Source organism: Pseudorasbora parva, chromosome 1 (genome assembly GCF_024679245.1).
Source record: "Pseudorasbora parva isolate DD20220531a chromosome 1, ASM2467924v1, whole genome shotgun sequence".
NCBI lineage: Eukaryota > Metazoa > Chordata > Actinopteri > Cypriniformes > Gobionidae > Pseudorasbora > Pseudorasbora parva.
In genome coordinates this window covers 46371396-46385219 of record NC_090172.1, presented here as the reverse complement: position 1 = coordinate 46385219, position 13824 = coordinate 46371396, and the positions used below count along the sequence as shown (strand labels likewise).

General features: G+C 39.8%; 1 protein-coding gene across 1 annotated transcript in view; it reads left to right on the top strand.

Moving 5' to 3' along the window:
• Nucleotides 1–1285: 1285 nt before the first annotated feature.
• The window catches only part of tspan18a (tetraspanin 18a), a 42885-nt gene continuing 30346 nt past the window's right edge, over nucleotides 1286–13824 (top strand). Inside the window, exon 1 of the mRNA XM_067451284.1 lies at nucleotides 1286–1647. The gene's annotated coding sequence lies outside the window, so the exon portion shown is untranslated. The remainder of the gene's footprint in view (nucleotides 1648–13824) is intronic.

Genomic DNA, 13824 nt, shown 5'->3' with positions numbered 1-13824 from the left:
GGCTGAAATTGTCTGTGACAGGAAAGAATAAAGTGAAGAGTGCAACAGAGCCTTGTACCTGTAGACTGTCTATAAATATAAACCTCAGGGCTCAAGCGGAGCGTGTAATGATCTAGGTTGGGTCACCTTGCCTTGAAGCATTATTTATGCAGTTCTCTCAGGACCTCACAGAGCCCAGATCAGTCAGTTACCGTTCGTACAGGTAGCAGTGAGCGCTCACTTGAACGCCACAGTCAATACCGAGCCTGACTGGTCAAGAGTGAAGCCACAGATTCATGTTCATGTTTATTTTCATAATAGAACACATACACATTATTTGTCTTTACACCTCAGGGCTGGAAATTGGAAGGTTGCTGGTTCGAGTCCCAAAAGGAAAAAGCCATGATGAGTCACCGCCAATCTTAACCCCAGGCTTTGTCTTTGTAAATGCTTAATTTGTGTTCTATGGTTCTAGGGGTGTGAATTTTTTGATTAAGTTATAATTTGATTTGGTTATAGCCTATTCTTATATGCAATGCATAATATGGCAACACCAAGGCCATGGGGTCTGTTTTTAAGGAATGGATGCCTTTATAAAATACTTTGAAAGCAATGTACTATGCATGCAAATAGTTTTAAAATTTTATAGTTTAATAAGACATTATAGTTTGAATTATATGTTGGTTATTACATGTAATGAGTAATCACAATGGATCAATGCATATGTACTTAATATATATTTGTAAGAATTAAACTGCTGCTGGCTTTAAGAATGTTCAAAAATTATTTACAGAAACTTTTTTGATGAACTCATAATGAGGTAATACTTGTGTTAGTATAATATTTTATATTTGGGGACTACATGAGGAGCTGAGAAATAGAAAAGTGCAATTTCATTTTCATTGTTTATTAAGGAGAGACAATTTGTTCTCTCATCTTTTCTGGACTTTATGATTTGCCACACCAAATCTCACTATTTGTAATGTAATGTAATGTGACTCATGTGTCTACAAGTTGTTCATAAAAATAAAATCAACAGGCTCATTTGTGATTCTTTACTTTTAGAAAAAGATTATATTCATTTCTACTGAGTTTTTCACAAACCTTGCACAAAAATGCCTTTGAAAAAGCTTCTGGATAAAACAAACACAAACAAACAAACAAACAAACAAACAAACAAACAAACACCTGCTAAGGTGGTCTAGGGGGTTGGTCTTAACTCGAGACTGAATGGCTTGATTTAGAGACCAAATAAAATAGGCTATAGCTGCACGGATTACATCACTGACACTGTCAGTGATTTCCAGCTGTGTCAAGTTATATATAGCCTATCATATAGGATATAGTAGGCTAGGTATAGCCTATAACAGCCCCGTGATTTATTTGATTTACAGGACAATTCGTCACCATTATGTGGAATATGAAGAATTAATGACAGGAGGCGTGAAGGTCTAGTAGCCGCCCCTGAGCAGAATCGCACAGCGAGCAGCAGTGAAGTGTTGAGTGTAGTCAGTGCCGTTGAATGATTCAGTGCTCGAAGGGAATGAATAAAACGGGGCAAAAGATACACGCAGCAATTGAATGAGTCCTAAGGACGTTTTCATCCTTTTGGATAGCGGAGTTTGCTCTAAGTTCGCCCGTACTTAAACGCAAGGATACCAAATCACGGTAGGTTTTTTTTTTTAAACCATCACTGGACGCCGAGAGCAGCAGCTCACTGTGGAGACACGTGTGTATTTCTGAGGATCTGAAAGTTTCTTAGCCGGTATGGCCATGTTTTGCGATGACATATCACACAGTTGATCAATTGTGTTGCTTTTGGCTACCTTGCAGCGAGTTGCATCTGCTAAATTTAACTACAATACTGTAAAAGACAAAGAGAAGATTGTTTTAAGAAACCAATTATTACTAACGACTTTTTAGTGGGTGTGAACATTTGTTTTACTGTAGTTTAAAATGGATTAGCTTACTGTAAGCGACGTTACCCTATAGGTGTATATGCATGTATATTGCTTGTAGGTGGATTACAGTATGGTTTAGTTGAATCATCCTTACTGATATTTGTTTGCATTGAACAAGGTGGGAGTGGCCACGTGATGACCAGTCATTTGCTATCTTGAAGATGGAAGTCTATTTTGTTTGTTGTAAGGAAGGATTTGTTTGTGGCTGACTTGCAATCATAGCAGGAGCCAAGGGTTTTTACTTCTGCCTCTTTTAACTTGTATAATCTCATTTGGCAGCTGCCAAACCTAACAAATGCTCTTTGTGATTATGTTGATTGTTTGAATTAAAGCCAGCCATTTTTGTCATTCTAAATACTATTCCCATTTCTTATTTTCAGTTAAAGGGTTAGTTCCCCCCAAAATAAAAAATCTGTCATTTACTTACTCACCCGCATGTCGTTCTAAACCTGCAATACCTTTGTTCATCTTCAGAACACAAATTTACACAAAGATATTTTTTGATGAAATCCAGCCTGACCCCTCCATATGAAGCAATTTGATTAACAATTTCAAGGCCCATGTGACTACAGTGGTTCAACCTTAATTTTATGAAGCGATGAGAATACTTATTGTGCGCAAAAAAATAACCTTTATTCATCAATTTCTTCTAGCCTGTGTCAGACTCATACACTGTTGAGGTAGTGTAAACAGTGAAACGCTTCCTAGTTCTACAGCAGAATGACTCATGCATATTCATCGTGGTCCTTCCAAGTACATTGCTGCGTCCCAATTCGCCTACTTATACTACATCCTAAAAATATGTACTCTTTTTGTGAAGAAAAAGTACATACTTTTGAATGTGTAGCAGAAGAGTAAGCAAGCTTTTTGACTTACCACTTCGTCATTTTTAACGGACTCTGTCGCTTAGTTACGTGCATCCCATCACCGTTTAAACTGCCCTGTCAATCATCTTTACAGATAAAAAACTGCACATTCAGTTTAATTTCCTACCGTATCGAAGAGAAATGTAGCCGCACGTTGTTCTGCCATGTGTGGGTCTTTAATGCAGAGACTCTCCTCGTGTGTTTGCAGTTTAAATATAATGATGCATTTAAAAGTTAATGGCCAAACAAGTCATTACAAAAGTTCACAATGCTGCTGCAGGTGAAATATAATATGGACAACACTGACTAAATATCTTTTTGTCAGGTTAAATACTGATAATTGATCACTCAAACCCCTTTATTTAAACCTCTCTACTTAAAGGAACTGTATGTAAGAAATGTATTTCAATGAATCATAAAATGGCCCTGATATGTCTCTAGACATTAAGAAATCAAGTTAATTTCAAATACTTATATCACTGACGATAGTAGTCTGGCCAGGATATTGTCACTTAAAAGTTGTTGTTGCAGCCCTGATGTTGATGTTGACATGTTGTGTTTTGGCCTTAAGCTCCACCCTCCACCTATCGACCAATCACAAAGTCAGTAGTGTTTGGGCACCCGGGTTGCCAGATCTGCTCTAGTTACCACCGCTGCAGCTACAAACGTTCCTGCTGGATTCTGCAACCTATCTGGCAACCTCGAGTCAGGGGGAGGGGGAGAGGGAAAAGTGATTGCAGTACCAGTTTTGGCCACAATCTTACATATACTTCCTTTGCACATCCGCCATGTTTGTAGTTTTTAAAACATTTTTTTTATCCCTATTTGTAGTTTTAAACGAATCCTCGTCCAACTCACAATGGGTTGTGGGCAATATCAGCCATTAGACTGTGCATCGATCCACACCGTAAATAGTAAACCATCCGAGTATCTTTGGAATACTCTTTTCAACATACTACGGTTTCGGACATAGAAATTCTATTTTCGAATACTTTTTAGTATGGATAGTATGCGAATTGGGATGCATATATCTGCAGGTTAGCAATAGGTGTTACCACATCAGTAGGTATGGCTATAAACAGAGGGATGTTTTCAACTGTGTTACATGATTTGCCCACGTCACAGTGTGGGTATTTTTGAGTGAAGGGGATCATTTTAATTGCGTTATTTATTAAGACCCATCAGTTTGAAAACACCCACAAATGTATCCTTGATCCGCAGAGACCTCATTGCTTCTGTCATCGTGTTAAATCCCCCAATATGGATAAGCCAGTCTGTGATTACATCTGTGACGCAAAGTGTGAGTGCAGCATCTTGGGAGATGTGGTCTTCTCATCACAGCCGGTGGAAAATAGGACTCGGGCAGAAATCACGTTCATGCATGCGGTTATTAACGTTGCTGTAGTCTAAAGCAGAGCAGGACCGAGTGTTGTGGACCTGGGCACAGCTCCTGGAGCGATTGTTAAACAAATACCCGCCTCGCGAATACCGGGACTTTTATTATGACGGGACGGGACACAGTCGCCGGGCGCCTGATCCGCTCTTCCGGTTATGATTTTGAGGTAATGCAGCTCTGTTTATCATATTAGATACATTTAAGTGTGTTTAAAATGATGTTATGAAGTTACTCCATGCGTTCACTTGTTCGCTCCTGCCAAATAAAAGCCGAAACCGAGGGTAGTGCAGATATGACGCAATTGACAGGCGACTCCCTCAAACGCAATGCTGAAACGTCCCTGTCCTTAGTTAAAATAGCAATTTTCTCACAATTTACAAATAGTTGGAAACATCTAGGATATTGTAGGTACTCAACTGAACAAAATATATAACACCGGCCTAGTGTTTTTTTGATATTTTACTGCAAAAATACTACATAGTGCACCTTTAACAGAAGCAGTAGAAATTAATGTTCAGGTTTCCAGACTGAGTTGCAGGGTGAAATCAAATCCCCGGTTTACCCAGTCTATCAAGATGGACAAATCGTGTCCAAAATCGTACAGTGTGTAAATGTATGTAATTGACCAAATCATAATTCAATTAAAACCCATTATAAAATATGTTGTCCCATTCATGACACTTCTGTCACAAATTTTTGTTATTTTTGTAACAAAACATAAAACATATAACAGAGTAATTTTCGATGCTTCAAAAGAGTTGGTTAGCAGTAACTAACCAACTGCTGTCACATGGACATTACTATCATTACTTTTCTGGAAGTGGACAGCAAAGTGTGCATACACTTACATTCAAAGGACAGAAAGCCCTCGGACTAAATCTAAAATATCTTAAACTGTGTTTTGAGGATGAACTGTGTCTTACGGGTATGGAATGACATTGGGGTGAGTCATTAATAAAATAAATTTCATTTTTGGTGAACTAACCCTTTAAGATGTCAGGAAAATTCCCCTTTAAAGCAGCAAGAGCCGTCATCCCCTGATATCTATTTCTATTCATCCTCTGGCTTTAGTTAAGTCAGGGAAAGCCACTTAAAAGAAACAGTCGCACTGGGGAGGAGCTGATTGGCAGGTGAGAGGCTGATTTGGAGGCAGCGGGATTAGAGAAGTGTCTGAAAGAGAGGAGACGAGAAGCTCGGTCAGGACCTGATTCCCCTTCAGTGATTAAACCGATTAAATGCATTTACTGGGTGGAGAAATAGAGAGGTGTGGAAGTCAGTTGACGTGCCAACACAAAAACCTATTTCACGTATCTCCATCAGAAACAATGGCTCTTGAAAAGGTGCTCAGACAGTTTAAGTCAATTATACAACCTGTCAGTGTCGAAAGCTGTTGAAGCAGGCTTCATGGCTGGAAGGGGGCGAAAAAAAGCAGATCAGCACAGCAGGCGCAGCCATTGAGTGACAGTCTATCAGTATACCTGTGATGCTACTGTACAGAATGTAATGCCTACTGTCTACTTCCTTTATCTTGTTTGCAAAATATTCTGTTAATGCTAGTTTTCCTTTATGTCATATAATTATGATTAAATGTCTGACAAATAACTTAGCATTACTGAACTATATTGATACAGGGTCTGTTATTTTTATTCAAGATGATAAATAAAATATTGGGTTACTCATAAAATATTTATTAAGGGATTATTAAGCATGATGGGGGATATTGAGGAAGCATTTCTGACCACATAAAGTCAGCACAATTGTACATCCTTTTTTATGTACTAAATTTGTTGGCATTGCAATTTCCCACATTTTCTACATGGACTGGCTCTCTCTCATCAACTCGTTGGTTTAAAGTTCTCTTATAAGCTTTTTTTCTGGACCACTGGAGCCAAAATAAAATCTGTTATTTACTCAGATTAATGTTGTTTCTGTGTGACTTGAAAGAAAATTGAGATTAGGTAGAATTACAGTCTCAATCACCATTCATTTTCATTGTATGTGCATTATTATAATGACATCCCTTTTGTGTTTCACAGAAGAATGTTTTTCTAATCATGCAGGTTTGGAACAACATAAGGATGAGTAAATGACAGAATTTTAATTTACGTTGACACATTACTCAAACGCATGTACTGGCCACTGATCTAGTGTTGAGCAAAATTCAGAATGGAAATGTAAACAATTCAAGTGGAATTTATTATGAAAAATTTAATTAAATTTTTCATAAAAAAATGGTTCATAAATTTATTTAAAAAAATAAAGTAGTATTATTTGAAAAATTAAGGACAAATTTCAATGTATTTCACTAGAAAGATTTAACTGTTTGCCTGTATGGCTTATATACAACAGTTTCAAACAAAACTTTGTCAAGCCATCATTCAAAGTCTTATGAATCCTCCATACACAGTTAGTTATATTTCAGTCGAAGAGCAATTCTGCATCCTGTTTGTTTCCTCAATTCGAATTCAGGAATATAATTGGAATCTAAAAGCATTCTCAACTGCACAATCCTGCACCATGTCAGAGCACATGCCCTTCTCACTAGGCCACGTCTCCAACAATAAAGAGTTCCTTTGTCCAGGACTCCACCTGTGAGCATTTGTGATGTTTCTTCCCCCGCCATGATCAATGGCGACCCAGGAGATCCCAGATTTCAGCTTGTAAAGGCTGGGGCCGTGCATTGAGGCCTCATCTGAAAAGCTTTTGAAGCTTCCGTATGTGGTTGAGAATGTGGATAAAGCTCACAGGTGTCTATGTTCATTTCTACTTTCTGATGCGAGTCAGGGACCTGTGCCATGCAGCGCAATGGCTAATTAGAAAGCAAAAGAGACAAAATTTTATTTCACAATGAGGCAGTTCTGTCATTCCACGCTGTATGTATGTAGACTGGTGTCTTTGTGGGGAGTCACGGTGAAATGTCCAGGGACACACAGAAGTCCCATCTGTTCCTGTTTTTCATCTGCAGTCAAAGCCTTGCTGCTTTCTCTAAAGGTTTAACAGAAGTGTTTGACTGCATTAAGGTCTTACTTTTGTTCCAGAGCTGGATTTATTCTGTAACATGTATTTATATACATTTGTATGCTGTATACGTATACAGCATACAAATGTATCAGTGTTATTCACCTGTCATAATGTTATACCTAATTGGTGTATGTATTTATATAAACTCTCCTAAAGAATTATTAGGAACACCTGTTCAATTTCTCATTAATGCAATTATCTAATCAATCATTCACATGGCCGTTGCTTCAGTGCATTTAGGCAAAATTGCTTAGATTTAAAGGGGGGGTGAAATGCTGTTTCATGCATACTGAGCTTTTTACACTGTTAAAGACTTGGATTCCCATCCTAAACATAGACAAAGTTTCACAAGTTTCGGCGAGTTTTTTTCGAGTATGGGTCTACTTGACGTTAATAAGAGCGGAAGGTCCTTGAATGGGCTGTACGGGCTCTTCTCCCGGTAGGGTGCGCGCGCGCGTGACTAGAGCACGCCGTAAACAGTCTCTCAGATGCAGATCCAGTCGTCCGTGAACACTTATGTGGCGCCGCGCTTCTCTTTATTCCTATGGGTGACGTCGAGCGACTTCAACGTTTCAGCATAGCATTCCGGGAAGGCAGCGCTGCATTTGAACCGATTTGAACGCAGAAATGACGGGAAGCTTCACAACATCGTTTCAGTCGCATCGCAAAGTGGATCTCCACGGTCACTGCTGTCTCAGGACTTCACCAAATCATACCAAAGAAGTGTGTTTTTGACGGAGCGGTCCCAGCGATAAAGGTTCGGTCCTGCTGTGGAAGCAGCCGGTGAGTAAAACTGCTTCAAATGTCTCTGCTTTTGGCTACGGACGCATGAGTAAACATCAGTAAACGACACGATCGCGTGCTTCGTCATTCAAATGCGCTAACGGTTACTCCATTGTTGTTCTCTGTATAACGTTACAGTATTCTGACGTGCAAAACCGTTTTGCTTGCTACTTCTAAGGTCTAGTCGCATACAATAGTCCATAAACCAAATCATGTCCTCATACACTGCGAGTAAACACACAGAAATGTGGAGAGGCCATTAAATACAGTAACTTACATACCACAGAGACGGACGTCCTGATGTTGCCGTTTCTCCTGTTCAATTTATTTCTCCCTCAGATTTGATTCTGGATCATTATCTGTATTAGCTGAGATAGCCATGGGTTTCTCCACGCTTGAGGACGTCACCGCTTTGCGCGCTTGTCATTCTTTAGCTCCGCCCACACGATACGCCTCCAGGCGCTCGGTTTTTTCTCGGTACAGCCTATATTTCTTTTATAAATATGATAAAACTAAAGACTTTTCGGAGATATGAAGCATGCAATACTACTCTATAGGTACTCAAGATTGACAAGAGATTGACTGAAACTGAGTGTTTACATTTACATTTTATTTACATTTAATCATTTAGCAGACGCTTTTATCCAAAGCGACTTACAAAAAAGGGTAGAGCAATAGAAGCAACGAAACAAACAAAGCCAACAACCTGTAAGAGCTGTAAGAAATCTCAATTATTTAGGACCCCCCCCCTGTTTCACCCCCCCTTTAAGCAATTTTGAGCGTGGCATGGTTGGTGGTGCCAGACGGGCCGGTCTGAGTATTTCACAATCTGCTCAGTTACGGGGACTTTCACACACATCCATTTCTAGGGTTTACAAAGACTGGTATGAAAAGGGAAAAACATCCAGTATGTGGCACTCCTGTGGGCGAAAATGCCTTGTTGATGAAGATCTGTGAGACGTGCGCGTGCTTTGAGACGAGTGCACAGAGACCTTCTCATTCGCGTCTTCTAGCTCTACTTGCTGGTGATGACGGTGAAAGGACTGGTCATATTCGGACATACGGCAACACTCACATGCAGTGAACAGTTTACAAAGAGAGACTGCTTCGCCCACATTGTTCTTTTATTATCGCTGTTGTTTTAGTGTATCACTGAGAAGCCAGCACGTGTATCCATCGACAGAAACGAGACGGATCTCACGAAAATGCGTTTAAATAGTACGAGTTTGCAATCTCGTGGAATGTATACGCCAAAATGAGTTTTGGCGTGCGTATGGTACGCGGTTTTTCGCGTGCATATGAGACGCACTTTATGGCGTATTATACATACGAACCCCCCACCCCACCACCCTAAACCTACCCAAGAGCGTGTCATATGCACGCCATAAAGTGCGTATCATATGCACGCGAAAAACCGCTTACCATATGCACGCCAAAACTCATTTTGGCGTATACATTCCACGAGATTGCAAACTCGTACTATTTATACGCATGACCATGAGATCCTGTTGACAGAAACATACATAAAGCATTATTTTCAAATTACAACCCATATTTACGAGTTCACACATATAATTATATAGAGTAGGGCTGCACCTTTTCAAGTTTTTCATTAACCGTTAACCGAGGCCCTTAGTGGTTAATACTCGGTTAACCATAGTGTGCGTCAGGGTTATTATTTTTAGTTTATTAATTTGACGACCGCCATCTCCGTATAGTGAACGCGCCTATAGAGAGAAATGCACATCATGGATTACATAATCAGAGAGTAGCCTATTTCTTTTCGTTTTAAATTGTTAAAAGACATTTCAAGCTTTCTTAAGATATATTTCATGTCTGTGAGGTGTACGCTGAGTTTCGTTAAATTAGGATGAGATGCGCTCCAGTTCACGAGCAATGCAAGTGGCCGCGAGGGCGCCTGCATGATTAGGGCATGTAGTAAAATATGCAGCCGAGAACGATTCACACAGCGTTTGACTCGCGCGGCTGAGCCTCTCCCGGCAGAGAGTTCAAGCATCTGTAGACTTGTTCTTTCAGCTCTGGCCATCTTGCTTTCAGTCCGCGATTAGTTTTTTTTTTTGTCTTCATTACAGTTAAAGTAACCTCTGCTTTTCTCTAGTCCCTCACAAGTTTCTCTTCTGATCCGTTATGCACAGCGCGCACGGCTCCCGCTCTGCTTCTGCCCTAATGTGACTTATGTTATTTTCCTCCTTATGATGCATTTTTTGACTGATGAGACTTATTCTCCGGAGCGACTTATATCCTGAAAATGTGGTAAGCATTGCATTGCAATACTTGCATTTTGCCCCGTCACTCTCAATTTTAAAGTGCTCCCATGCTGTATTTTTCTTTGCCCACTTCATGTTAGAAAACTGGTCATGACTTCTTCTTGTGGATATAACAAATGTCTATGGGAGTGCTCTGGCGGTCTCTAGTGGTGCAAAAATATATTACAACTAAATTTTAAAGCACGTCATTGACGGCACTTAACCGAGCAAAATGTTTCACTCAATTTACGCAATTTTTAACCGTTAATCGGTTAATCGGTTAACCATGGACACCCCTAATATAGAGTAAATTCAAATGCGTATTTATATAACCGCAGTGCAAGTGCTTTTACACGGCACCCCGGCAGGTGAATAACACTGATTATCTCTTCATCATGACAGCTGGGTGAGATATATTAGGCAGCAAGTGAACATTTTGTCCTCAAAGATGTGTTAGAAGCAGGAAAAAGGCAGGCATACGAATTTGACCGAGTTTGACAAAGGCCAAATTGTGATGGCTAGATGACTGGGTCAAAGCATCTCTAAAACTACAACTCTTGTGGTTTTGGTTTTTTTTTCTGGTCTACAGTGGTCAGTATCTATCAAAAGTGGTCTAAGGAAAGAACAGTGGTGGACCAATGATGTTCATGGGTGGCCAAGGCTCATTGATGCACATGGGTATCAAAGTCTGGCCCGTGTGGTCAGATTAAACAGAAGAGCTACTGTAGCTCAAATTGCTCAAGAAGTTAATGCTTCTGATAGAAAGGTGTCAAAATACACAGTGCATCGCAATTTGTTGAGTATGGGGCTGAATTGTCGGAGACCAGTCAGGGTGCCCATGCTGACCCCTGTCCACTGCCGAAAGCACCAACAGTGGGTATGTGACCGTTAGAACTGGACCATGGAGCAGTGGAAGATTGTGGACTGGTCTGATGAGGAATCACGTTTGTTTATGTCATGTGGATGGCCAGGTGTGTGTGCGTCGCTAACCTGGGGAACACATGGCGCCAGGATGAACTATGGGAAGAGGGCAAGTTGGCGAAGGCAGTGTGATGCTTTGGGCAATGTTCTGCTGGGAAACCTTGGGTCCTGCAATCAGTGTGGATGCTACTTTGTGTTGACCTGGCCTCCAAATTACCCAGATCACAATCCAATCGAACATCTGTGGGGTGTGCTGAACAAACAAGTCCGATCCATGGAGGCCCCACCTCACAACTTACAGGACTTAAAGGATCTGCTGCTAACATCTTGGTGCCAGATAACACAGCACAACTTCAGGAGTCTATTGAAGGCCATGCCTCAATGGGTCAGGGCTGTTTTGGCAGCAAAAGGGGGACCAACACAATATTAGGTCATAATGTTAAGCCTGATCAGTATACAAACCCGATTCCAAAAAAGTTGGGACACTGTACAAATTGTGAATAAAAAAACTGAATGCAGTGATGTGGAAGTTTCAAATTTCAATATTTCAATTTAGAATACAACATAGATGACATGTCCAAATTTTAAACTGAGAAAATGTATCATTTTAAGGGAAAAATAAGTTTTGGGACAAAAAAGTTGGGTCATGGCCATGTTCACTTTGGAATCCCCTCTTCTTTAACAGTCTGCTAACATCTGGGGACTGGGGAGACAAGTTGCTCAAGTTTAGGAAAATAAATGTTGTTACATCTTTGTCTAACACAGGCTTCTAGTTGCTCAACTGTCTTAGGTCTTCTTTGTCGCATCTTCCTATTTATGATGCGCCAAATGTTTTCTATTGGTGAAAGATCTGGACTGCATGCTGGCCATTTCAGTACCCAGATCCTTCTTCTTCGCAGCCACAGTGTTTTAGTTGATGCCGTATGTGATCTGGCATTGTCATGTTGGAAAATTTGGAATGTGTAGCTCTCATAAAATCCAAAATGAGCCAATATTTGGCATGACATGATATTTCAAAATGTCTCACTTTCAACATTTGATATGTTATCTATATTCTATTGTGAATAAAATATAAGTTTATAAGATTTGTAAATTATTACATTTCTTTTTTATTCACAAATTGCACAGTGTTTTGGAATTGGGTTTGTATAAACCCCCTACACTACCACTACCCCTAAACCTACCCATCACAGGAAACATTCTGCATTTTTACATTCTCAAAACAAATCATTATATGATTTATAAGATGTTTTCCTCAAGGGGACCAAAAATGTCCCCACAAGGACAAGGATTTCGGATATTGCCATATCTGTGGTGACATTTTGTGTGAGGACATTTTGCGACACATAACCCCCCCCCCCCCCCCCCACACACACACACACACACACACACTTCTGCTTGCCAATAGAGCTTTTAAAATTAATATCGCTAGGCTAAAAGTCTTCTTTTATATAAAAAAGGACTGTTAATTCTGTTACTGTCTCATTCTGAAGTCAATTGTTATGGTTGCAGACTTCCTTGACGATGTCTGATAATGAACAATGCCCAGGTGGTGCCAGAAAACCTTCTGTCAAAAACACTTTGATACGACAGGATATTTAGCTTGTATTATCAGTAAGCTGTGTCCCCCCCTAACTGTTTTCTCTGACAGACCTTTTTCTGTAGGCACAAAATTAATTTCCATGTGAAATGAATTTTGTACATCAATGTACATCTCCAAAAGCTTAGAAGTAATAAACTTGGAATCACCATTAACACTTGTGAGCCCACAAGTTGGTAAGCAAACTAAAGATGAAAAACAAATAGATGGGTTTTTTTTAAGGATCAGCATGTCGTCTATTGGATGCTAGTGGCATCCAATATGCCATGGATATTTATACTGGTATTATTAACATGGATGGGAATGTGTTTTCTATACAGTTTGTGTGTGTGTTTGTGTGTGTGTGTGTGTGTGTGTGTGTGTGTGTGTGTGTGTGTGTGTGTGTGTGTGTGTTTACACTTTAGTACAATCTTGGTGAACCAGGATTCTTTGATGAATAGAAAGTGTCTTGTATTAAGAACAGGGAGTTTAATGATTTGACATCTTTAGTTTTTCCACTTTGACTGGGCTTTATCTGTTCTCTTTGGTTACCTTGACAACTATAATAGAGACTCATGTTTGATTTTAGATGATCAAGTTGAACAAGTAGTAATGTTTACGCTGTTGTTTAAATTAGTACTGAAGGACAATTAAACTTTTAAACTAGTGACATTAAGAATATGCACAGCTTTGCGCATGAAGGTTAAAGGAAGTGTATGTGAGATTGTGGCCAAAACTGGTACTGCAATCATTTATCCCCCTCCCCCCGGATGCCGAATCACTACTGACTTCGTGATTGGTAGATAGTTGGAGGGTGGAGCTTCAGGCCAAAACATCAACATCAGTTGAGGGCTGCAACAACAACTTTTAAATGACAGTATAAGTCATTTGTCAGACAAGACAATGTCAGTGATATAAGTATTTGAAATTAACACAATTTCTTAATGTCTAGTGACATATCAGGGCCATTTTATGATTCATTGAAAAACATTTCTTACATACAGTTCCTTTAATGTACTCTGGTGGTAGAAGCTGTGTATTCATATCAATC